This window comes from Ictidomys tridecemlineatus, chromosome 10, assembly GCF_052094955.1.
Source record: "Ictidomys tridecemlineatus isolate mIctTri1 chromosome 10, mIctTri1.hap1, whole genome shotgun sequence".
Lineage (NCBI taxonomy): Eukaryota > Metazoa > Chordata > Mammalia > Rodentia > Sciuridae > Ictidomys > Ictidomys tridecemlineatus.
Window position 1 is genome coordinate 61,472,304 of NC_135486.1, and position 25,369 is coordinate 61,497,672.

Consider the following 25,369-nt stretch of genomic DNA (forward strand, 5'->3'; position numbering starts at 1 on the left):
AGCCCCTTCTCCTCATTGAGATCAGCCTGTGAAGCAACCCGTTTTTGTGAGCACAAGGTCACCATACACTTTCTAGTTCCCAGTGTAGCTTGGAATTGGGGTGGGGGGGTGCATTGTGATTCCTCCAGGAAAACACTTTATAATATCCAAGCTTTACAGGTGAATCCCCTTGGGGGTGTGACCTCCTACTTCGATGGACTTCCCAGCTTCTGTTGTTCATAACCACCACCCCCCTTACCCAGTTGGTGGTTTTGGCAATTATTAATGAGTGATAAATAACACTGTCCATGAAGAGCATGTAAAACAATTATTCAGAAGACTGGGGTGAATTACTAAGCTGACTTAAGTTTATCCTGAAATAGACAGAAGTAGGAGTCTAGCTTGTGTTGTGGGATACTAAAAACATAGCCCTAAATGAGACAAACCTGTGTCTCCCTTTCTGAAAATGGCTCTGCCCTAGAGACTCTTTAATTTTTATTTCACCAAATACCGTCTCCACTGTACTTATCAGCTCTGTCCCTCTGCCCAGGCAGAATTCACCTTGCCTTTCTGTTTAGATTATGCTTGCTTTAGAGCAAGAATCACTCATTCTCTTCAGAAGTCAGTATTTCCATAAGGCTATAGAAGTTCACAATGGGGTCATGATGCTGGGTACGCATGCTGAGAAGGGTGACTGCTCTCACTGTGTACCTTGCAGACAGGACAGGAATGAGGATGCCAGGTGGAAAAGAACCTACTTGTTTTTCCTGGCGGGGGGGGAGGGTTGCCCCTGAGTGGTGAAGCTCATGTATAATAAGCTCAGTATCATAGTCCTTAGCAAAATGTCCAAAGTTAGTGTATATCTTGCTTCCTCTGGGAAATTCTTGTCTATTTAAGATGTGAGCCATTCTCACACTTTTTAATTAGTAAAAAAATTGCAGTTCCTGTAGAAAAGGCACTAGGGACAGATGTCTTATCATTGGTATTCAGATGGCATTGGGGTTCCTAAGAAAGTCTGGATTCATGCAAAACAATGGTTCATTTAGGAAAACAGTGCAAGGGGCACTTAGGGACAAACCCAGTGAAAAAGGTGCCTCTTGGTTTGGATAATTAGCAGGTCAATGAACTCTGTCGTGAGTATAGCCATTCTGAGTCCAAGGTCCTCCTTTGTTGGTTTTGCACTGAGCCCCTGTTGGACACAGTTGGCTGGATTTGTGGCAGAGGGTTAGGTCACTTTTAGATTAAAGCTGGTATACTTCATTACTAGGAGAATCTTCTCTGGCAGAGAGCCAGGCAGCTCAGGGGAGCCGGATCTGCTCCTCTCTCAGGGCATGTGCTTGTCCTTGTCCCTCTCACCCTTACAGCCCTGTCAGCTGCCAGCTGCTGCATAGGCACAGCCCATCCTTGACTTGTGTGAAGTAGTAGTGACCAGCATCACAAAGATGCTGTCCTCAGTCACCATCGCTATAATACAGGTCCGTCAGTGCCTTTGGGTCCCAGTCACCTCATCCCCCAAATTCTGAGGCTCCATTTCTGGAAGGAACTGGGTGAAGTCTGCATGGTCTATTTGGAAGAAGCCTTAGCTTGGCTGGATACAGCAGTATTTTCTTCATTCTTTGCCAAGGACTCAGAGTATTTCTAATAATCAGTTTAATACCCCTTTACCTCCCCTGTTGAGAGGAGAAGACCTTTCTCTTCCATTGCCAGGTTCATGGCTGAGGCACCAATAATGAAGGACAGGCTGACAAGAGACATCTGTTTCAGTTTTACATGGCACCGGAGTCTTGGGTGATGGATAAGAAAGTTCTTTTCTTCTGGACTTGGTTGGGTGGCCCTACATGAGTGTCATCCTTGGCAGAAGGTCCAACAAATCTTGCACGGCCTGCTTCATGGGGGAAGAGTGAGGAGGAGGAGGTGAGGGCAGCCTTCCTGTTCTCTCGGGTGCCATGGTGCCGTGTTTGGAGTGGCATGTGTTGATGCCCACCACCCTTAATCCAAAAAAGACACAAGGACCTCTCCATGGGAACCAGATGAGGATGCAAGAAACAGAAGTTTCTGGAGGGAAGAGGGGCTTGAAAGCCAGAGGAGAAGACAGTATTCCCACCTGACTCACACTGTGATCTCCCCCAAGGATCAAGGACATGTCATCTAGGTGATATTTGGGGAGTCAGATGTCATTTTATGAAACTCTTCTTTAGTAGCCACATAAGACTTTGAGCTGCATCGTTCATTCTTTATCATTCTATTTTCTATTTGTTCTTTTCAGATATACATGACAGTAAAGTGTATTTTGACATATCATACACATGGGGAGTATCCCTTCCCATCTTGTGGCTATACACGATGTGGAGTTTCACTGGTCGCATATCATGTGTGCACATAGGAAAGTGATGTCTGATTCGTTCTACCAAGTACATCATTCATTCTTAAGAACCACAGATGGTGTTGGTTTGACACAAGTATTCTTCTTGACTCACCCTCACCCTGCCAAACGGCCACACCTTGATGAGGGACACTGGGTAAGATGGTGTTTTATTCCTACTCTCTCTAAGCGGTGACTACCTTCTGCTGAAGGGGGATCCATAAGACGCTCAGTCCCTTTGTGGCCATGGCTTGTTTCTGTAGGAGGCTCTCTGGTCCCTGTTTGTGAAGAGATGTTTCAAAACTCTTAAACATGTGTCCAGTAAAGGAGCTTATTTGGGTTTGTTTGGAGCGGTCTCTGATGTAACCAGATAGGGGGCTACCAAAACAGGAGTGGTTTTTTAAAAAGATGTGAGAAAAGGTAAAAGGGGGTGTGGTGTACAGGATGGATGCGTGGTGTTTGAACTGTCAGCTAGAAATGAGTTTTCCCACCAACACAGATTTCTGGAGCTATTAGAGTAGAGCAGGGATGAGCCAACCACAAGCTCAGCTCCTGGGCCTGACCTGTTCCCACTGCCTGTGTTTGTGTAGCCTGAGCCAAGAATGGCTTCTGTGCTTTCAGATGGTTGGGAAAATGTCAAAGGAGCAGTAATATTTCCTGGCATGTTAAAGTTTTATGACAATTAAATTTCATGGCCCTTAAGAAGTTTTATTGGCCTGCACCACACCCGTGCATTTGTGTCATTTGTGGTTGCCTTCCGGCTACTGTGGCAGAGGTGAGTAGTTGTGATGGAGACCACGTGGCCTCAACTCCCAGGACACGTCCTGAGTGGACATTGGCAGACTCAGCGTGCTCCACTGGGCATGAAGCTCCTGGGAGCCCTAGGGTTGTTCTGCCCACACGTCGCTCCCTTTGGCACTTCCTGCAGACAGTGCGGCTTCTCCAGCTTCCTGGCATGCTCAAGTGGGGTGCAGCACCTGCACTGTGGGTCCCCACCAACAACCACTTCCAGAAATGGGGTGGTTATTACAGGTGTCACTGATTTGGGGGCAGATCTGTGACACTGCCTTTTCTGTGGGCGATAAAGTTGTGTTGGCGTGGATCGCCTTACCTAAAACATGGAGTAAAAGGACAGTAAATAGGGCTGAGCAGAGTCCACCTGAGCCAGGAGGGATGGGAAATGGTGAGCGCAGCTTCTGGCCTTTCCCCCAGGAGAGCCTTGGCCTGGTTACACCTTCACGTTTACTTCCACATGATGCCCTGCATGGGTTTCAAGCCCATGGCTGACTCAAGAGGAAAAGCACAGCCCCAGGGAGCAGGTGACAGGTAGCTTGGCATCCACACAACTAGACAATGTAAGACATATTCTTTGCCCCCTCGGGTGCCAGGCAGCAAGTGCATGCATCGTCTTCCAGGTGTGCAAGGAGCCAGTGAGGTGTGGTCTCCACTGTCCTCCCCTCTCAGGGGTGGAAACACAGACCTGGTCTCCATGACCCCTGACAGCTTGAGCTGGCATTGTCTGTGTTTCCAGCAAGTTCATGGGTTGAAGGCCTGACCTCATATGGCAGACCATGACTACATTTGAAGGCAGGGATTTTAAAGAGGAGATTGACTGAGAATGAGGAACTTGTCCAAAGGCAGCCATCTGCAAGTTTGAAACAGGCCTCTGAAGGAACTCAACCTGCCCACACCTCTACCTCTGACTTCCAGCCTCCAGAACTAGGAGAAAATAAATTCCTATTGTTTAGCCACCCCATTGTGGTGTTTTGTTATGACAGCCCTAGGGAACGAAGCAAGAGGGGCTCAGCTATTTTTAATGGTATGAAAAAAATAGATATAGGAGCATAAGAAACAGAAATTTTAAGTCTTTTTACTGTTGCAAGTTTTATGTACTGTACATGAGTAGGATGTCACCACGGCAGAGCCAATGGTTGTCGATGTCCTTGACCCATTAAGAAAAGGCTTCAGCATGTTTCTGCTCAAGTCATAGAAGTGTGCAATACACTCTGGAAGCATTTCCACCCAGTGATGGTAAGAGCGAGTGGATTCAGTGTTTGAATGTAAAACACATACTTGTCTATGCAACACCAGCTCTTGAATATTTTGAAGAGCTTTTTATCCCCCAAACTATGAACTACTGTGTTCTCTACACCTGTTTTATAGCACCTGGAACATGCTGTAACAATTACGGATGTTGAAATAAACTAGGTCTTTGCTTTTAATGGCCGGACTGTAAGTCTTGTTTAAGAACAGAATCTTCCAATGTGCAGTGAACCTAGCCAGGCCCTCGGGACACACTGTCCTTGAATTGTGGTGTGGGCAAAACATCAATGGGCTATGAGTAGCAGACACATGTAAGGTCAGAGCATATGAAATTGCTCATACTCAGTGTGACCCATAAACAGGGCAACTCCAGATGGCCCGGCTGACTGTGAGGGTGGTTTCAGGGACAGATGCCGGCTGCATCGAATGCTCTTTTTGGCATGGTTGGAGTTGCAGCTGGCTAGATTTTATTATTGAGAGACACCCACTGATACCAGTTATAGCCATCTATGGAGCCTGTGCTGTGTTCCCATTGCTTGTTCTCCTTGTCAGAGAGCACGCAGCTTTGAGGTGTTTTCTCAACTCCCATGACCCTGCTGTCCCTGGACTCAGTTTGGCTCTGACTTCCTGTGGTCTTTCTCTATAGTTCCTAGAGAATTGGTGTTCTCTCAGTCAGCAGCAGGTGCAGGCTCTGGCCCTGACCTGACAGTGGAAGTGAGACAGAAGAGGGTTCCAGAGCCACATAGTTTTTCAGGAGCATGGACTTCCTGTTCCTGAAGCACTGCGTGGCCCTCATGCTGGTTGCTTCCCAGTGGCATCTGGGTTCCCTCTCTTCCATCTGCAGAGCAGACTGGGTTGCTATATGGATGAAGACTAATTGGCTTCTGTTGGACACTGGCAAGTTTTAACTTGGTGCTGTCTGTTTGATCCCAGATCAGAGTCTACCTTTCTGCAATTGCATCTCTGACTGGAGCTGACTTCTTGGTGTGAGGAAAGCCTGCCTTCCCATGCCTCCACAGATGTGTTTCTAGCACTGGTACCAATTGAAGGGTTCTCTTGTTCAGATATGATAAAAATCCAAATTGACACTCCCTGAGCCATCAAAGCCCTGCACTCAAGTGCCAGTGACTCTCAGCTCTTTGTGTGCTCCTGTGGCCCCAGCGTCAGCAGTTCCCAGCAACTAGTGTCAACAGCTCTCCCAGCCATTTCCTGGAACTCAAGGCCCCCATTCCCTGAGCAGCTTCCGTCCAGTTCCCTGCTACTCTAAGGCTGTGGGGCATTCTCAGCAGTAGTAGCCCTTAGTGCTACCAGCTCAGAACAACCAGTTCAGCCTGCTCTTTCCAGGATAAAGATCACAGCAGCTGTGAAACTCATCTGAGCTAGGAACCACAGGCTTTGCTGTGGATCTGCTGAGGCACGGGAAGGCAGTACCTAAGACGGGGTCCCAGCCTGGCGCAAGATTGAGGAGTGTGCTCCTTTTACAGCCAGTGGTGGTGGGTCTAGGCAGGTGCACAGCCTCCTCAGGCTGTCTGCCAAGTCATGACTGTGTACTGCTCCTTGTGGACCAGATTGGGAGCGGCCAAGGAAGAGGGAGGCATCCAGAGAGGCTGCAGAGAGGGGTCCTTAGGGATTGCCACAGGTTTCTCAGAGGTGCTGCAGCCAGCCAAAGTAAAGTTCCTTGGAGCCATTGCAGGGCACTGGACATGGCCATGGCTGACTAGAAGGCATCTGGTGCAGCCATAGCTGTTAAAGGTGGAAGTAGAGAATGGGCCCTTCTCTCTTGTCTCTATACTGTGGGGGCTTTAGGTGGAACGTTCACCAGGCATTCAGAGACCCAGGTACTGCAGAGTTGGTGGAATCATGGCTGGATTCAGAAAGAAAGCCAAGACATATGCAGGCCTGGGGCCAGAGTGTGCACATGGAGATCAGTTGGAGGCTCCTCCTGAGATGAGTCAAAGCTCCAGGGCCTCACACATGACCCAAACTGTACCCACTGGCTCAGGATTCTTCTCAACTCAGGCAGAAATCACAAATGGGCCGAGTGCAGCTCCTTAGTGTTAGCAGCTCCAAGCAATAGCAGCTCTCAGCTAGCATTAACAGCCCTCTCCAGCCAGCAGCTGTGGGATGCTTACAGAAGCCAGAGCTAATCCCTACTGTTCCCCAGCTGCTGGCCTCCCTGTTACCAGCCCTAGGTGGTGGTCAGCCCCCTCAAGCGTTCCCAGCTCAGTGCAGCCAGCTCAGCCTGTTCTGAGAAACCAATCAAGGTGGAAATCAAGAATAGGCAAAATACAGCCTCCAACAGAGGCCTCCTTAGGTCCTAGGTTGCAGTGTACAGCAGGAAGCAGCACACATGCTGCTCTGACGGGAAGGGAGGCTACTTCTGGAGACAAAAAGGCTCACTCCATGGACTCCGCACGTGCAATGCGCCTGCCCAACTTTTACTTAGTCATGGGGAGGGAGGGGCTCCTCACAGAAGGGATTGGATGCAGCTGAAGGGCTGCAGAGGGCAGAGGGGCAGGTCGTCTGGGATGGACACGTGACCAAAGTGGCTGCAGACATTCATGACAGCTGTGGCTGTGAAGATGGACAATGTGAAAGATGCAAATACCACTTAGGAGCTTCAGGCCCCTGTCTTCAGTCTCAGCTGAGCAGTTTACTCAAGTTGAGGCTTCTGTCCTCTTTCTGCTCACTTTGTTGAGGTTTCCTGAGGTTTATTCTGGCCTGGTTTCGTTGTTGGTCTGTAGTCCACTTGCCAGTGGAGCAGGGAGGCAGGAGAGGCCATCTCCAGGAAGAGCTGCCCACGGGGCCTTCTGCACTAGGGGTGCAGGAACCTGCCCAGGGCCTTCCCCAGGCCCCTTCCCAGTTCTCTTTGGCCTTTCTCCCAAGCACTCAGCCTTCTGCCTGCTGGTTCCCTCACTTCTTGAATGCCACCCTGTGTGGAAGTAACCCGCCTTCTGAGGACATTTCTTCCCTTTTCTGAGATTGTCTTGTAACATGAAGAAGGCTCTAAAGGAGTCGTTCATCTGTAATGTCATTGTCTTGCTGACGTATTCAGAGATGACTGAAGTATTCACCTGTGGTATGTGAGGGCCTGCATAGCTGTGCCCAGCATGGGAGGCCCTCCAGGGTCTGCAGGGCAGAGGCCCGCTTCCCTCCTGCACATCTAAGGAGCATGTGGGCTCCCCTGGCCCTGAGCTGGGCCCTGGGTTATATCGCAGTGAATGAGAGGAATGGTCCTTGCTCTCCTGGGAGGGGCGTCTGGTGGAAGGGAGATGCTGTCAAGCAGAGAGCCTGTGGCTGGCACAGTAAGTTAGCCCTGGGGACGGAAGCCAGGGAGAGTGGCTTGGGGAAGGGGTGGGCACTGGCATTGCAGCTTGTGATGACCTCAGTGGTCTGCATGGCCTCCGTGGCCTCCATGCCCCCGCCTACTGAGGAGAAGGCAGGTGTGAAGAGGGAAAGAGGGGGTGTTGGTACAGTTGTTTGGGGAGCTGTGCATGAGGACGAAGGCCTGACTGGACAGCCCAACCAGAAAGCCATCACCACCAGGGGCTGAGCAAGAGCGCCAAGAGGCAGGGTGTCCAACATCCTGGGCCTTGCAACACAAGTGGCTTTCCAGAATGAGGCGGGAAGCAACAGCAGGTCTGAGGGATGAGGGGAGCCAGCCAGTTGCTCTAATGGGTGGGCCCTAGCAGGTGTAGGAGGGATTAACAGAGGAACACAGGAACCCGGATGAGCCTGGCATGTTCCCAGCTGGGAGCCAGCTGATGGCAGAACCTGCAGGGTGGGCGGATGGAGTAGGTGTGAGCTGTCAGCAGGAGTCTAATGAAGAATGATGCCGCAGGCAGAGTGCTCTCCACAGAGTGCCCTGGCAGTGGATAGGGCCTGGTGCTCATCCTGGGCCTGTTGGACTCCATCCCCCTGGGGTGGGCCCGGGTTACCTTGGGGGCACACGCAGCTCAGAGGGGTGTTGTGAGGGCCACGCTTGGACAGTGACAGTGACTTCTGCTGAACAGTGTGCTGTGGGCTCGCAGTAGGTCACATGTGTCAATTGTCAGCGCACAGACTCTGAAGGCCTTGGGGGGATGATGGGTAAGTGGTGAAGAGGGATTTCAGGTGCAGGACTTGAGGTCTCTGGGCTATCTGCCAGGGTTGGAAACATTTATGATAGTGTTAAATACTTCAACTTGTATGCTAAGGAAGAGTAGCTAAATGGTGCTATTAATTTGTAATGTAATATGACATAAGGCTTTGTAAGAAACTGAAACAACAAGAAGCAGAAGTATTTGCTTCATATTTTATAAGTATACCAGTGGAATATTTAGTGTTCATGCAGGGATTCAGTATAAAATATACATTATAGAGTAGTGCAAAGGATGACAGTAGATACCTCCAGCACATTTCTTTATCTTATTTTTTTAAGTGGGGTTCTTTTTTTTTTTTTTTTTTGGAACTGGGGATCAAACCCAGGGCTTTGTAAATGTGAGATAACACTTTGCCACTGAGCTATATCCCAGCCCTCAGGACATTTTTTTGGAGTAGCTGATATTAAATAAAGTCACCATGGAAAGAACCTACATGGTTTCTGTTTTTAGGAAGTCAATAAAGCACCTTTTTCACAAGAGGTGCCATGGGGGACAGTGTGGGAGGGTGTCCGCTCCAGACAAGCACATTTTCGGTTTCAGATTCTGTCACTGGTGGGAGGTCATCTTGTGTCTCCAGGGAGAGTGCCTGGTGCTGTTCCTGTCTCCTTGTGCTGTTTAACTTGAAGGTTTGCAGACGCGGCTCCCTCTCTTCCCTGATGATCTGAGCACCTTCTTTTTTCCCCCCTCAAATACTGTGTTCTAGATGCAGTCTCAGCTTGTGACGAACCAAGGAGAGGGAAAGTGAAAGGCTTTGAGCTAGAATTAGAAGGTTCAAACATTCTTGCCAGTGCAATTCGTCAAGTGCTTGAACACCGGTCACCAAGGCACTCAATTATTTAGAGACCAGGGTTAGATGGCTTAAGTTAATTAAAGAAGCTGGAGAGGCTGCTCCTGCCTGCCTCCTTTTGGGTGTCGGGAGTCAGATGGTTCCTGTGGGAATCTGAGTGGCTGAGGGCCGGCCCCCTCACCTCCCACCTGTCGCCCAGATCTCTACTGATGCCTTCTCAGAAGAGCCTGTCTCCCGCCCACAGGAGGCTCCCAAAGTGCCTGCCCTGGGCATGGGCGGATGTGGTCCCCAGCAGCAGGGGAGGAGCTGTGGGTGGGTGAGCAGCCTGCCACCACGCCACACGCCGCCAGCCCACTTGCTTCTGGTGCTGCACACAGAGCTAGAGGGAAGAAAATCACTAAAATTAAAAACAAAAACCCCCCAAAAAACAAAAAAACCACACACAGCAAAAGCAACTTCCTGGTTGTAACTCACAGGAGGTGAGCTGACGCCAAGGCCTGCCCCCCCCGCCCCCCCCCCGCGCCCCGGCAACTCTGGTTGAACACCCGCTCTGGTGAGGGTGGCCTGGGGAGCCCAGGGGGCCTGTTTGCACCTGCCCATGTAGTTTCCTCTTATACTTCACTTGAAACTAGGTTTTGTGGTGGGTTTGTGTGGCCTGTCTCTCAGGGAACTCAGGCTGTCCCCTGACCCAGTGCAGGTGGACTCTGTCCGTGGAGTTTCCTCTGCCACCTGGCCTGTCCCCCACAGAGTACCCTCCTTGCTGTCAGTCACTCCAGGGAGGCAGAGTGAATTCAGGTGGACATGACTGAGTCACCCTGAAGGAACACTCTCAGAAGTCCAACCTGGTGTCCCGAAGTGAGATTCGTGGGTTGCTTTTAGGAAAAATGTTTAGTTCGGCTGTACTGAGTGTCCTGCATGGGCCAAGTGAGGGACTGCAGGTGTGGAACACTGAGCTGGGGCCGGGCCAGCTCTCTCAGGCAAGTCATCCTCAATCTAAGCTTGTTGGCAGCATCTGTACCAGGTTGGGCCAGGTCAGATCCTTGTCCAGCTTGAGCATTCCTGATCCCAGGTCTTGGGAGAGCATCCCCAGGTCAGCCCTGCTCTTTCCAGCAGGTGAGGCTACAGAAGAAAATGCTGTACAGGGTGACCTGGGCCTCGGACAGACCACCACTGTCCAGGGACCAGGTGAAGCAGGGTACTCTCAGACAGCTGTGGGGGGTGCCTGGGCCTCTGTGTGGAATTATGTAGGTCCCCGTCAGCCTCGGCAGGACTTGGGGAAAGGGGGGTGTGGGCTATAGCGCTCAGGGAGGCTTCACGGAGGAAGCAGACTGAGGAGACCAGCAACAAGGCTGAGTTTGGGTGGGGTGGAGAGGCGGGCAGAGGCGAGTGACAGGGACATCACTTGGCACAAACGCCCACAGTGGAATGGGCCCGTCTGAAGAGAGAGTGAGGGTGCCCGTCTCAAGAGCCACCAGGGCAGGCAGTGGCCAGGATAGCATTGGTGGAGGCAAGGTGTGCAGCAGAGTTGGCATTTGACCCCGCAGGCGACAGGGAGCCACAGGGGCTTCCCCGGCTGCACTGTGACAAGTGGCCTGGTCTGGGTCCCCTCATTGCCAGGCTCCTGCAGTCATTCAGACTTGGGGGGCTTGCACCAACGACAGTTCTACCTGGCTGAAGGACCTCGAGGAGGTGAGGACAGGGTTGTGGGAATGGAGGAGCTGTGGGCAGACTGCCCACCAGAGCCCTTGGTAGACCTCAAGGGGACCTGCAGCATAGGCCCAGGGCACAGTAGACAGGGGTTTCACGGCCAGTGGTATGGGCGGCAGCAGAGCGTCTCTCAAGGCCTGTGGGGGAACAGCCCTGAGGTGTTCCCTCACCTTCCCATGCCCGGCCATGGGCCAGACCCCAGTCTCTGGGTCTTCTGGGGCACCTATAAAGAGGTTATGTAGGGAGTGGGTCACCACCAGAAAACCCCACAATCCAGCCATGAGGTAAAGAGGGGCTTGCAGGTGCAGAGGGGCTCATGGGTGATGAGGGGCTGATGGGGTGATGAAGGGCTATGGGTGAGGCCTGAGGGAGCCATGTTACCAGTTAACTGTTTCTTGGCTATAAATAATTTATTTTTGTTACAGTGAAACCTCAACTAACAGTAAGACCTCAGCTTAGCCCTCTAACTTGGTAGCTGAGATGTGACTTAATTGAGCATTCTTTTTCTCCCGTCTGTAGAAGTAGCACGGTGCTCTGAACACAGACCTTACACTTTGTGATGCCCAAGACGGTTTCGCAGTGTGCGGGACTGAGAGCCAGGATGCTTAACGTCACCTTGGCTGGGGACACTGGACCCCAGTGGTTCTTGTTCAACAAAGGTGCTGAACATTCAAGGGAAAGGCACTGCTCAGGATGCACCCTTACACTTACAATCTATGTCTTTTTCCTCATTGGGGGTGAAACGTTTTAAAAACTGGCCCCATGATCACATTTGCAAAGTCTCCTTTTCTTCTTGCTACTTTATTTGAGAAGTATGACCTCAGTGAACGAGTCCCATGTTGAACTTGCGTGTGTACGGGCTGCCCGTGCACCAAGGCCTGAGAGATGCTGGTGTGGGGACATGTTTGCAGAGCAGAGTGAAGCTGACGAGACTTGAATCTCTTCAAGAGCTGCCTGGGAGCTCTGGGGACCTTCCTGGAGCGTCAGCGTCAGACACACTCACATGCTGCGTGTCTGACTTTGTGAGACATGTGCCCTTTTTGTGACATCTTTTTGCACATGTGCCCTCTGAGCAGCCAGAGCACTGAGATCCTCAGTACAGCACACGAGAGGTGGAGTAGTGGCATTTCCAGAAGACTTACCTAAACATAGTTGTCCCTATGATGGTGTCATGCTGGCTTGCACCCTAGTTCTGCTCTCCTGGAAAGGGAAGGGCCAGGTCCGGCCTCTGTACCTGAGCACCATGCCCAGTCACTGCCTGCCCTGCCTGTGTGGCACTCACTCAGCTGATGCTCAGCGCTCCCTTTGCCACCTCATGCAGGGCACTGAGAACATGAGGGTTTCCATGGGAGGCGCCTCTTGCTGAAGGGGTGAGCTCTGCGCAGCTGAGGAGGGAAAGATGGGAGCCCCTGCTCCGGAAGGTGCTGGTCCTGGGCAGGAGTGCAGCAGGGCTCTCCCTGCTTGGGGACAGGGAGGTTGGAAAGCCACGGTGCCCTCCATCTCCAGTGCTGTGGAGTCAGCCTTCCTGCTCTGCCCTCTTCTGTGTGTCGGGGAAGGTCACTTGTACCAGGACACCCAGTCAGAGAATTTGTTTGATTTTGAGTTTTTCCTACCTCCTCTTCTGTCCTCATCTGGACATGAGGCTGGGCTGGGCTGGGCTCAATCTGTGCTCCCAAAGAAATGTGCCTACCACCCCTGGTCCTCAGGCTTGTCCTGTATGGCCCCCAAATAACACCAGGTCTGCTTTTCCCGGGTAGGTGATTCTCCATTTCCCATTAAATGAAGAGGCAGGGGGATGCATGCCAGCCAGAAACTGCAGGAATGAGGCTGTCTTCTAGTTTGGTCCCCTGTGGCCCAGGCCAAGGCCAGCACCTTACTAATTCCAATGGAGGTCTCACAGCTTGGCCCAGCTGCAGTGGGAACCAGAAGTGTCCACCCACGATGCCTGACCAGGTGCACCTGCTGGGCTCTACCTCTCCTGTGCTGCTGTGCTGGTTGGAGAAGCACAGCTTAGGGCTTTGTGCCCTCTCAGTGGGCAGGAGGCAGCTGGCCCCAGAGCGTCCTAGTGGGGTGAACGTGTGCTCATTCTGCCAGCTCCGGGACTCTTGCTGTACCCGGAAGGCTGCTGCCCGACTTCATGACCTCTCTAATGTGTCCTATATGGGTTAAACTTTTACACAGATACACTTGTCCTATTTTCTTTTTTTTCCTCTAAAGATATTGACTCTAATTTGAAGCTAATAAATTATGAAGTGCAAACAACCGAATTGCTTGATGATTCCAGTGAGAATATGTCATTAGTGAGTTTAGTCAGGTGGGATGACCACGTTAATTAATGGATGGACGAGAGGCCTGGGGTTCCTTGTTTGGTTACTCCATTAGCCCTGGCTTTCATTCACTGTGTTTTTCTCAGCTGGTGGTCACTGTTGAGGTCCAGGGTGGATACTGCTGCTGGTTCTCCTGTGGGGGACGTCCTGCCTGCTGCTCAGAATTCACAAGGAATCTGGTTAATGACTCCAGGAATCACGGCCCCTTGCTGGCCACGGCTGCAGGACCCTCCCTGGCCATGGCTGCTCTTCCTTCCTGGGATGGAGGCTCACTGGCTCATGGGGATTGGCACTCTGGTGCGTCGTGGTGGGGTCTCAAGCCTGGCCTGCAGCTGTGCTCTGCTTTCCTTCCTCATCAGGTGCGTCTGTGATGCAGCCCTTGGAGCTTAGTCTTGTGCACTTCCCATCCTGTACACCATGGTTCCACGTACTGACATGGTTGGGAGAGCGTCCTCCCCACCCTTGGAGCCTACGTCTGCCCGTCGCTCTGCTCTAGGACATCCCCTTTGGCCTTTCAGAGGCCAGACTGCCAGGACTCCCTCCTTGGCTACCTTGGGCGTGATTCCACGTGTCATGATCAATCAATCAGCCACTCTGTGTGGATGCTGGCGAGGGACTGCACACATAAGCAGTTAACCCATGGGCAGAAAGAAGGTTATAGGCAATCCTGCTCCCTTCTGTGACCCTAAGAAACCTAGTCCTGTGTTAGATGAACTTGACACATGCCTCATGCTGATAGGTGTGCGACAAAGTCTAGAAACCTACGTATTCATAGTAGTGAACTTTGCCTCTGAGTGAGGCAGGGAGTTCTTCCCTGGGGCAGTTCCATGAGGTCAGCACCTCAGCAGAAACCTGGTTAATGTGACATTATTGGGAAACATTGGTAGCCCAATAAAAATGCTTGTTTTTCTGAGGGATTCAAGAACTATTGTCAAATCTAAGAATATTGGCCTTATGACTCTCTGCAAGTGGCCAACTTTGTAAGATGGAATCTGAGCCCTACTGTCAAGTAGGATGTTCTGTTGAGAAAGAGAACCGTGTTGCTGGTTTGTCTGACATCTAGGCTAACCCCCTGTAAGTCTTGGGTTCAGAGACAGACTGAGGACGAGGGTAGTCTTGGTGGTTGTGTCTTGTCCAGGTTCTTGGGGACAGCTCTGTTGTCGTTCAGGCTAGGCTATTAATGGAGGCCATGCACAGCCCTGACTGGATAGGAAGCCCTGTGCTGGCCCGCGGTCAGTACCAGGCGGGAACCACTTCCTCCTTCAGCATGAGAAGGGAGGTGAGGCTGTTCCGGGTCCTCGGGAGGCCGTCTTTCCAGTGGCTCATTTATCATCACCTGGCTATGAGCAAACGTGGAGGCAGGTGCTTGGCAATGGCAGTGAACAGGAATGGACCCGCCCAGTCAGACTTCCGGGTGCCCAATGGCTCTCGCTCACATTCCCTCCTCTGGTTGTGGCTGCAGTCATGGCGGGCAGACCCTCATCATCCTGTTTTCCAAGCGTCATGTCTGTTCTAATGGGAGGCGTTGAAGGTGGCAGGACTGAGACTCCACCCCTGTGCTCACAGGTTGGGCACTTGGAGTCGCAGGTTTGGTGGCTGCTGTAATTGGGTCTGGAGTGCCCCAGAGCCCATGTGTGCAAGCCCTGGTGCCCAGTTTGGTGCTGCTGGGAGGGTCTGGAGCCTTAGGAGAGGGGCCTCAGGAGGTCTGCAGGCAGGTCATGGGACCCCAGTCTCTTCCCTTCTCCTTTGCTCCATGGGCACAAGGAGGGCAGCTTGCCCTGCCATGTGCTGGCACTGGCCCAAACACAACAAGGCCAGCTCACCATGGACTGAAAACTACAAAGATGTCAGCCAAAGTAAACCTTTATTCTTGGTAAGTTGGTCACCTCTGGGTTTCTCATAGTGACAGAGTGCTGGAGAACAATGGCCGTATGAAGAAAAAGCAGGCTTGTGAGGCAACTGCACCCATGGGAGCAGTCGGCCACTCTGCTTGGTTAAGTGCTCACGGGGGAAGTGTCTGTCACAAAGGACCAGGGGCTGCACTCCCCGGAGCCTGTAAGGAGAAGCCCAGGGAACCCTCTGATCTCCTGAGAGGAGGCAGATGCGGAGGCCTGTCTGCTCGCTGCCCGTGGAGGCACAGGGCCTGGTGTGGCCTTTCTGCCCAGACAGGACACTCTGCCACACATGTGACTGCTTCTCTCCAAAGCTCAATGGATATGTTATCACCCTGATTGTGCACAAGGCTTCTACCCTTGGCCCAAGTCCAAAAGAAGAAAGAATGTTGAAGTTTGAATCATTCTCTGGTGCAAACTTCCCGTTGTTTAGGCCAGCTTTTTAAAATGGAGTCCTCATCATAGCTAAAGTAGGTGAGTACCCATATTTCCTTCCTTTTTAGGAGCTTCTTTAATATTTTGTTAATAGCAATTATCAGTTTGTGAATGGAAAACGTATAATCATTCCCATGTAAATGTTTTGAGTGTGAAGAACCTGCTTGAATGGGAGAATCACTGAGGGTGTCAACATGGCTCAGCTAACAACGGTGTTGACTGTGAACCAAAAGCCACACAGGTACCTCGAGTCCCCTCTGTGAGGAAGGAGAGCAGGTGCTGTCCTGGTCCTCAGGAGCCCCGAGTCTGTCCCAAGATAGTTTTTGCTGCTTGTACTTCTGTGTGGTTGAACGAAGGCAGAAGACTTAAGCCAGCAGGGACCACGACTGTTTTTACGTGACGTCATGATGCTTTACATACACGTTGTGGACGAGCTCATCCACTCTGCCAACGTCCTTGCATAGCGCACCCTAGGGCACCAGCTGTGTGCCAGGCCATTCTCCAGCTGCCGAGAAGCAGCAGAACACAGTATGTACTAAAGCTCTCCCTGTGGAACATTTATTCTAGAAGGAGGAAAGATCCTAACCAACACAAGTAAAGATGATATAAAATACATCACATAGAGTGACTGTTTCCAGAAAGGTGAAGCAGGGCAGGGAGACAGGCCTCCACTCGGGGCATGTCCTATGCCAGGAGGTGCTCCGTGTGCCCCTCTGAGCTGAGGGCATTTGAATCAAGACCTGAAGTTGGGGGAAAGCCAGCCAGGTGCGTGAGTAAGGATGACTGTTCTAGGCAGAGTGGTTGCCAAAGCAAAGACTCTAGGCAGGTGGATGTGGCATGGAAGCAGCTTCTGCTAATTTCCCCAAGATCCCTTCTGTAGGTCCTGGAGCAAGTGGAACATCTCAGAAAGTCCCATCCGAGTTGCCAAAATGAAGGGGAGAAAAACAGTTTTCCTCAACAGTCATTGGTTTGCTGCTGAGAAAGATTCCTGCAACAATAAAAAGATCAACAAGAGAAAATTAACAAGTTTACTGAATGCACAGTGCACACTGTAACAGAGAAATGTCACTCCATGCTGTGGTTTAGGCCTGCCTTAGGCAGTATTTTAACAAAGAACAATGCCTTTAGGGAAGTGGAAGAACAAAGGAGAGCTGTCCCAGGCTTCAGAGGCAGGAAAATGAGGGAAAGTACATTCTCCGCAGATGCCTCTGGCCCCATCTCCAGCTGACAGGGAGCAGTGAGGGAGGACCTGCCCCAGTCCTCAGGCAGGGGGTACAGAGGGAATGTGGGGAGGCCTTTTGTCCTTGTGAATCTCTGGGGATTAGATAGAGGGCAGAGAGCTCCCTGGCATTTGATTAGCATCAGTGCAAGTAACCTTTATTTTTCCATGAGAAATATTTTGATTTCTGTTAATCAGCTTCTTGTTAGTGTAACAAAATACCTGCAGTAATCAACCTATGAGGACCAAAAGTTTATTTATATATTGGGTACTAGTGGCACTTAACCATTGAGACACATCCGCAGCCCTTTTGATTTATTTACTTTTTAAATTTTGGGAAAGAGTCTCACTCAGTTGCTTAGGACCTAAGTTGCTGAGGCTGGCTTTGGACTTGCGATCCTCCTGCCTCAGCCTCCCTAGCCTCTGGGAGTACAGGTGTGCACCACTATGCCTAGCAGGAAAGGTCTATTTTGGCTCAGGCTGTGGGAGTTTCAATGCATGGCCACTGGGCCCCTTGCTTTGGGCCTATGAGGTGGCACATCCTGCAGAGAGTGGAGATGGAGCTCTCTCCTCGGGGCTAAGAACCAATGGGAGGGGAAGAGAGGAAGGGGCTGGGTCCTACTACCCCCTCCAGGGCACGCCACCCAGGACCAGGACCCTCCACTGGACCCCACCTCTTGAAAGCACCACTTCCCAAGAGCACCTCACTGGGCAATAAGCCTCTAACACGAGGGCTCTGGGGACCTTGAAAACCCAGATCATAGCAGTTTCCTTCCAAACATACCCAGTGGGAATTCTGCATCTGGGCACAGTGGGTCAGAATGCAATGTGGCTTTGGAGACTTCTGGATTAAGGGTAAATCCAATTCAATCATTGCAGAAGCAAGAAATTCAATTTAAATGGTTCTATTAGGTTGATGGGCCTTGGTACTTAAAGCTCTAATGGCATGATTCTCAGTGAGAAGGGCAGGAGGGGACATGAGGCTGGAATAGTAAGTACCAGGCGTGGTGACAGTGCCATCCAGGTGCCTTCACACCTGCTCCCTGGTGTGGAGGGTTCAGTGTCCCTGAGACATCAGCTAGGGTGCCTGCTGCTCGGTCCTGTTCTCTGGGGTGACATCGTCCCCCACCTCTGGGCTTGCTGCCCATCAAGCCCTGCCCTGGGGTTCCTGAGACCCAGAGGTGAATGGGGTACAGTGCCAGTAACCAGGCAGCTTGTATCTCAGAGAAATGCGTACTAGTAACCATGGTGCAGGTCACTGATAACGTAGATGATGTTCAGCTGCAATAAACAAAATCCCAACTTACAGTGGCTTGAGCTAGGGGAGGGTTCTGTGGTTTTCTCCCATCATGGAACTGGCGGTCAGCAGCTGCAGGTGTTGAGGTCACTACCTGCCTCTGCCCCTTCCTGGTGCTGACCTTGTCCTCGTGCCAGCCTCACATGGCTACTCAGCTGCGGACCTGCTGTGGTAAAGGCAGGAAAGGACCAAGTCTCCCACACTGTGGCTCCCCAGCAGCTCTGCATGACCCTCTCTTTACCTCTGGGTCGTGGCCTCTGGGTTGTGGCCACTCTTCCCTTCTGGGGAGACCAGAGAAGAACAGTGTGGATATCTGGCTCTATGGTAGAGACCAGTGAGGGGAAGGTACCATGGGCCACGAGCATGTGAGCATGGAGTCTGGGGCTGGGGGCCAGGTTGGGAGGACAATGTGGATAGCCTCTGGGACAGGAGTCCTCTGTCCTCCTTTGCTAGCAAAGAAATGAAACTTCTTTTTCCTTTTTCTCCTTATTGGATTGCATTAGAGACAAGGACCAGGCTTTCAGCAACACTCAGGCTGTGAAACCTGTCCTACCTGTTTACAGAAGGTGGGAGAGGAGGAATGGGGTGGGCGTGGGCTGCCCCTGGGGCCTCGGATCCAAATGGCAGAAGCAGCTAAAACTCTCCAGCCCTTGCCCCCTGTGCAGGAGCTCTATGTGGCTGGACCTGTAGCATCACGACTTGTGACCCTTCCAGGCAAAGCATCTGCAGCTGCCTGGTCCCCCAGGTTCTGAGATGAGGGAGGTCAAGGGAGATGCAGTTGGGGCTGAGGCTAAGGGAGAACTCTTCTATCTAGGAGATTATGAAATCACAACCAATCTGAGGATTTAGAATTGAGAAGTCACCCTTGGCTTTATCCATAGTGCCTAGGGTCCACTTTCAGTCTAGATGTGGGAAAGTACACTTCTAGTACCCTCTGTACAAAGGCAGGACTTCAAACAGCAAAGAAAGCCTCGCATTTCCTATTAGAGGAAATGAAAAGCTCTCCTACATCTGCATTTCATAGTTTAGCATTTTTGACCCCACTGGGCTGGCAAAGCTCAACTTTGTAACTTTTTTATTGGGCACAGTGATTTCTGAACATATTGGAATTCCTAAGGAGAATAGGTATGCCCTGCTGAGCAGCTCCATGATGCATAGACACAGTTCCAGGCTGTGACCTCCTGGAGCTGCTCCAACTTGTGGAACTGTGTGCCATGAGCTCTCTACCCTGAGTTAAGGTCTGAAGTCGAATGGTTCTGTACATTATTTGCACAAGTAAACAACCACCATCTGCCTAGCACAACCTCAAGGCACAAACTGATAAAGAAATTAATCTTAAAAGTGACCATCTGTGAACTTAGTGAGTTAATCAGAAGCGCATGGATGCCTGGGTGTACGGAACTCAGATGGCAGAAACCAGACCCGTGAGCTTTCTGAACACTCCAGGCCACTGAATGAAGCTCCCCGTACCTGAGACCCATCACAAGAGGAGCACCTCGAGACTCTGACCCTGTTGACCGCTCATTCATCACCAGCTTCCACCGTGAGGAACACCTGAATCTCTGTCCTTGGGGTTCAGAAGAATTCAGCTTCTCCTGCCCATGATGTCCATGCAGAGCCCACTCCAAGCTGACATCTCAGGCTGACACTCCAAGCTGACACTCTGAAACTGCCATCTGTTCAGACCCTGGTCTAAAATAACTTGCTGCTCTTTGACAGCTCTGTCCCCTGAACAAGTTCTTATCTAACCACCTATAGTGACTCTGAGTCACACCTGCTCTCTGCCTTTCTCTCAGTTCAGCCTCCTGGACCCCTGTGGCCGCTTAACCCTTTCTCAGCCTAAGCAGAGAGAGATATACAGATCTCTGTCTCTATTATTTATGTGAGTATATAATTTTTGTGTGTAAAGTGTGATGTGTGACTTGAGTGTTACAAGTATTAGTAATTAAGATTGTGTGCCCAGCTTGTGGCTAGCAGGATATCCACAAGTATTCAATGACCCACCTCCATCCACAGTGGAGCAGCCTGGGAATTTATTGCCATTTAGTAAATTCCGACATTTGGAAAGACACAAATATGTTTGGTCCACCCGAATGTGTCTCACTCACAACAGTCCACCAAGGGGATTACTTATTGAAGTTCCTAAGCGTGTGAAGCTCCTACATTTACAACAGGTGGCTTGACACTCATGCCCCTTTCCTTGTAACATACCACCTAGCAGAGACATTTCAGAAGAGACCTCCAGCTCTCACATCCCTTTCTTCAAGGGAATCTGCTGTTGTCCACTCTGGATATGTAGTTTGTGGTGGGTGGCCTCCATATTTGACCAGTTTACAATGCGGGGAGTGGGACCTAGAGAGGAAGAATTTGGATTGTTTTTTTTTTTTTTGGAGGGGGATCATTAATGTACTCTTAAACAACAGTCAGAGTCCTTATATCAGTCTTATGTATCAGCTTATTGCCAAGCATTTTTGTAACTAAGGGAAACCCTAAATAAACCCTCCAGCTTCACTTGCCTGGAGATGACTTTAAAAAATCACTGATTCTGGAAGTTGTACACTGAGCGAGATTAGTCTCCCACTAGCTGAGCTGTAGATGACACGTCTGATGGAGGCCACCCAACAGGTTCAACCTGTTGTCTTCTGCCATCTCCCCTATTCTCTAGGCAAAGACTCCTTTTGAATCTTAATGATTAACTGCAAGGTTAACTATTTCTGGGAAAAGGAACTAAAAAAAACAAGTCATAAAACTTACTAATCAGTAACTTATCTCTAGATTTACAGAGTGGGGGGGACATATGATAGTCTTCAGATAACATCAAAGTATGGGCCAAAGATTTGCTAATCCTGTTGCTTAACAAGAAATGATGTTTAGGTTGCAGGGAAATATGTTTATCTGAAGAATTATAGAGACTGGCCCAGGAGATGAAATCAACTGTTATCTCAAAGATATTCTAGCAGAAGAGAAAGAAACACAGGCCCTTGTCAATGAGGAGTCTGTTCACCTTCCTGCTCATTCTCCCCAGTTCCCCTTTTCCCACTTTATAAAAGCCGTGTGTGCTCCCTATGGTGGAGCTTTGAGGATGATAGCCTCTCCATCTTCTCAGGACGGGCTATTGAATAAATCTGATTTTCTTCTCACCAATTCTCAATTCCCAAGTATTGACTTTTGAGTGGTGAGCAGGCGACTTGAATCCAGTAACGTTGTTAGGCCTTTAATTGTGTAAAACCAAAGAAAGCTCTTGAGACTAACATCAAAGGATGTATTGAGCCATTACAGATGCTAGCCAGAAAGAAAGGACTGAGTCCTGGGACAGGTTCCCACATCTACCAGCAGCAGGGCTAAGCAGTCATCGGGAAATGTCTCCCAGTATGGGAAGATGGAGGCTGCCTCTAGGGGGATTGAAATGCTAACACCTCCAGAGCCCTTCCCCCTCCTCCCTGTCCACCTGTTACCACAGTTACCTGCCTAAAAGGGAACTGTTCCCCAAAACAGTTTGCTACTGAAGCGCTTTCTGGGCAGTCCTTCCCCTTGTTTGGGCAGACAAGGAGAGCCACCCCTGGAGGGCTTCCTTCTTACCTTTTGGCTCATCTCCTGGCCACTGGTCACTTAGCAGGATGGGGAGAGGAGAGGGCCAAGATAAAGGGAGAAGGAGGGCAGGAGAATAAGGAATTCTAAAATGTACAAAAGGGGCAAGACACCCCACTTCTTTGAATACCAGCTCTGGGACCCCTTTTCTGCAGAGGAGTTTATCTCTGTTCTATCTTTAAATAAAACTTGCTTCCTACGCTTGCCTTGGTGTTTCTTGGGTGGTCAGTCTTAACACCTGGGGAAACATCTTGGCCCTGCCTGATTTTCATCCGCCGTGGTGTCCATGTGAAGCAGGAGGCCTGGCGGGAGGGTAGCTCGTGAGGAGAAGCTACCATCACTCCTGGATTTGTTAAAGTTAATAGTCATGAAACATTAAATCAGGATATAGTGGCACTGATGGTGACAATTATGGGGTTCAAATTGAAGTTTCAACATAAATACTCTCCATGGTTCCACCTGCAGCTAACTAACTCTCATCTCTTCCACCCTCCAGCATTTCTAGTGAAATTGAGGATTTCTCAGGATTTTTCTTTATCAATTTTTTAAATTTTTGTAGTTGTAGGTAGACAGAATGCCTTTATTTTATTTGTTTGTTTTTATATGGTGCTGAGAATTGAACCCAGTGCCTCATACATGCAAGGCAGGTGCTCTGCCACTGAGCTACAGCCCCAACCCTTCTTTATCAATTTTTATCAGATACTGTTTTGATAGCTTCTAGCCATCACTGTGGACGATGTCTTGAAAGGCTTGGGAAAAACTGAACTGTGTACAGAGAAGAAATGGGAGCATGCCAATGGCATCTAACTAGCGTGCCCAGAGCTGGTGGCCGAGCTGGAAGAACCTGCAGCAGTCCTTCAGCTACCCGTATGCAGCCTGTGGAAGCGTTTACCTCCCTGACACACCACAGACACTTTGGCTACACTCACTGCCACACCTGGACCCCTCTCTTTGGTCCTCAGGACCCCTGCACAAGGCAGGAAGTGATGCTACTAGACCCATGTCCATCTGTTGACCACTCAATTTGGGAGACTTGAGTGGGTGGGAGGAAATCAGGTGTATTGAGGGTAGCCCTGAGAAGAGACAGGGCTGCCATCCCTCAAACAAAGACCGCCTCAGGTACCCAAGGGCTTTCCTGGGAGGAAAAAAGATGCAGGGAATGATGGGCAGGAGGCTGTGTGCTGAGTGGGGTCATCAGGGCCTGGCCAATCCCTCTAATTCTCTAGATAAGCATTTTATTCCTCCTACAAGTTCAACATCATTTTATTTTTAATTAGAAAGCAAGATTAGCAAGTCCTTGGCTCCCACTTGGATGTTATCTGAAGAACATCATCTGCTCCAGGCTCTGAAAACCTGAAGAAGGATTAGTGATGAGGGGGCTTGGGCTCAGTGTTTCTCTTGTTTTTCTTCCTGCAATATTTGGCTCCAGCAGTCAGTGTGCCAGTCATCCCAAGGTAGTTTTCTTTGAAATTCACAACAATGGAAGGAAGAGAAGGGGTAACGTCACCAGGGGCAACTTCCAAAGCCGACTAACCTCAGACGGGGTGTCTTAAGACATAGTGGGACGCTCTGCCTGCTGTTCCAGTCGTGTTCCCAGGATGCTCCTCGGGTCACACAGCTAGTAAGAGGCAGAGTCAGGATTCAAGTTTAGGAAATGTGGTTCTCCGGGGAGGCCGCTGGGCTGGGGCGGCTCTGCACTTTAAGTGCCCACCTGGATAAACCAAAGTCCGGTGTAACAGACTAGCCAGAAACAGACTGACCACCAACTAGGAACCTGCTTCTCTGACCGGTCAGAAGTGTTCCCTGTCCTGCTGCTGCAAACCCTTCATAGACGCCCCCCTCGCCCCTCTGGAGGAGAGCGGGCCACTCGCTGAGTGGTGCTGCCCTGGTGAACCACTGGAAGCTCAAACCAGAGCTTCAAAATGTAAACGTGCTTGGTTTGTCTTTCCTCATTAACCCATTTCCTCCAGGTGCAGCCTTACATGTCCTTTGTTCCAGGAGCCTCTGCCTCCGAAAGGTGTGGAGGTACAGGTGTGGCTGACCGCGTTTCCTCCCAGGAACCTGATTCCCTGTGGGTGGAGGCATGCAGCACCCCTCTGAGTCCTGGGGCAATTGACAGCTTATGTCAAGGCTGGGCTTTGGCCCCATATAGCAGCCAGTGTGTGGAGAGGAGAGCTGGTGGGAGGGAATAGGTTCCATTGCAAGTCAGCTGATGCCATCATGGCCAGAGTTTTGTCCTAATGTCCACTTCCAAAGAATTCAGCTGTGCAGAAGGGTTTTCTGAGGAGGAGAGGAGGGTGGAGGTGGATGGGAGGGAAAGATGTATGCTGGCTGAGCTGGGCATCCAGCCACGCTGTAGCTCTGTGTCACCCAGGGGATATATTCCCTGCTTTTCCATCAGAGGGTTCCTGGTTCCTGTGAGGATTAGTGATGACTTTCATCTCCTGTACAGGTTGCAATCCTTCAATACACACATTATTTTCATGCAAATTAAGCTCTATTCTTTTAATGAGAGAACAGTATTAGCAGGCCCTTGGCCCACACTTCATGTTACTTGAAGACCACCAGGTTCTAGTTTCTGAAAAATGAAAGATTACTGATTAGGACAAATGTTTTTCCTCTTTGTCTCCTTTTCCTGGAATAACTTACTCTTAACATTTCGACCATTAAAGTGGGTTTTCTTAGAAGTTGAATCTCTGGGCAAAGGAATAAAATAGAAAAACTTTACAAGGGCCAATTTTGCAAAGTGAAGCTCATCTTCTACATGGTGGCATAAAACAAAATGGAGTAGCCATTGTCACCATCACACCTTTACATGACATGAGAGTTGAGGATGCTTAGCCTTCTGGTCTAAAGTTGAGCCTTGCGGTCATCACAAGAACTGTGTCAGCTATTTGCAGGTTTGGCAGGAAATGAATGGGAATGGCGCAGTGGAAATTTAGCAACTAGTATGGGATGCCTTCATGTCTTCCACATTTGTTATTGACTTTGGAGCTGCTCATGTTCCCAGGGGAAGAGAAGTTTCAATCCTGAGTTGTCAGTTTCTTCAAGCCTGGGAAATGCCAGCTGCTTCTGTGCCTGGGGAAATGCCTGTGGCCTCCACGCCCGGGTGAAATGCCTACTCTTAAGCACCTCTGGGAAGTAAAACCCTACTCTTAAGTACCTCTGGGAAGACTTTACTTTAGGATAACATTTAAACCTTAGGGTCCCGATAGCTGCATAATGAGTCAAACCTGAAGGCAAACCTGGAGGGTGCGTGGCAGCAGATGGAGAAACCGCTGCTTTGCTTAGTAGGTTAGGAGGCCTATTCCAAGATATGGGGCTTTAGGAAAACTATATCTTTTGTCTGTTGACTTCTTCAACATTGCTTCATTCTTGTCTTGTTACTAAATTTTTTGCATGGTCAAGAAGGAGTGAGAGGGAAAATACTTTTTAAAGAATAAAAAGGGCAAAATAGAATAAAATGCAATTCTTCCTTGGCCGTGCTGTCTTCTGCAATAATCCGGCTTGGCGGCAGGTTCTAACTCTTTCTCCCAATGTCCCAGGGTAGAAAGTGGCTCTCTGTGTGACAGACACACAGTGAGACCATGG

At 50.2% G+C, this 25,369-nt stretch overlaps 1 protein-coding gene and 1 long non-coding RNA gene across 2 annotated transcripts in view; both read left to right on the forward strand.

The window, feature by feature from the left end:
- Positions 1 to 25,369, forward strand: part of LOC144367295 (uncharacterized) — a 490,767-nt gene that overhangs the window by 64,743 nt on the left and 400,655 nt on the right. The window lies entirely within an intron of this gene.
- Kcnk1 (potassium two pore domain channel subfamily K member 1) overlaps positions 1 to 25,369 on the forward strand; it is a 34,533-nt gene that overhangs the window by 1,167 nt on the left and 7,997 nt on the right. The window lies entirely within an intron of this gene.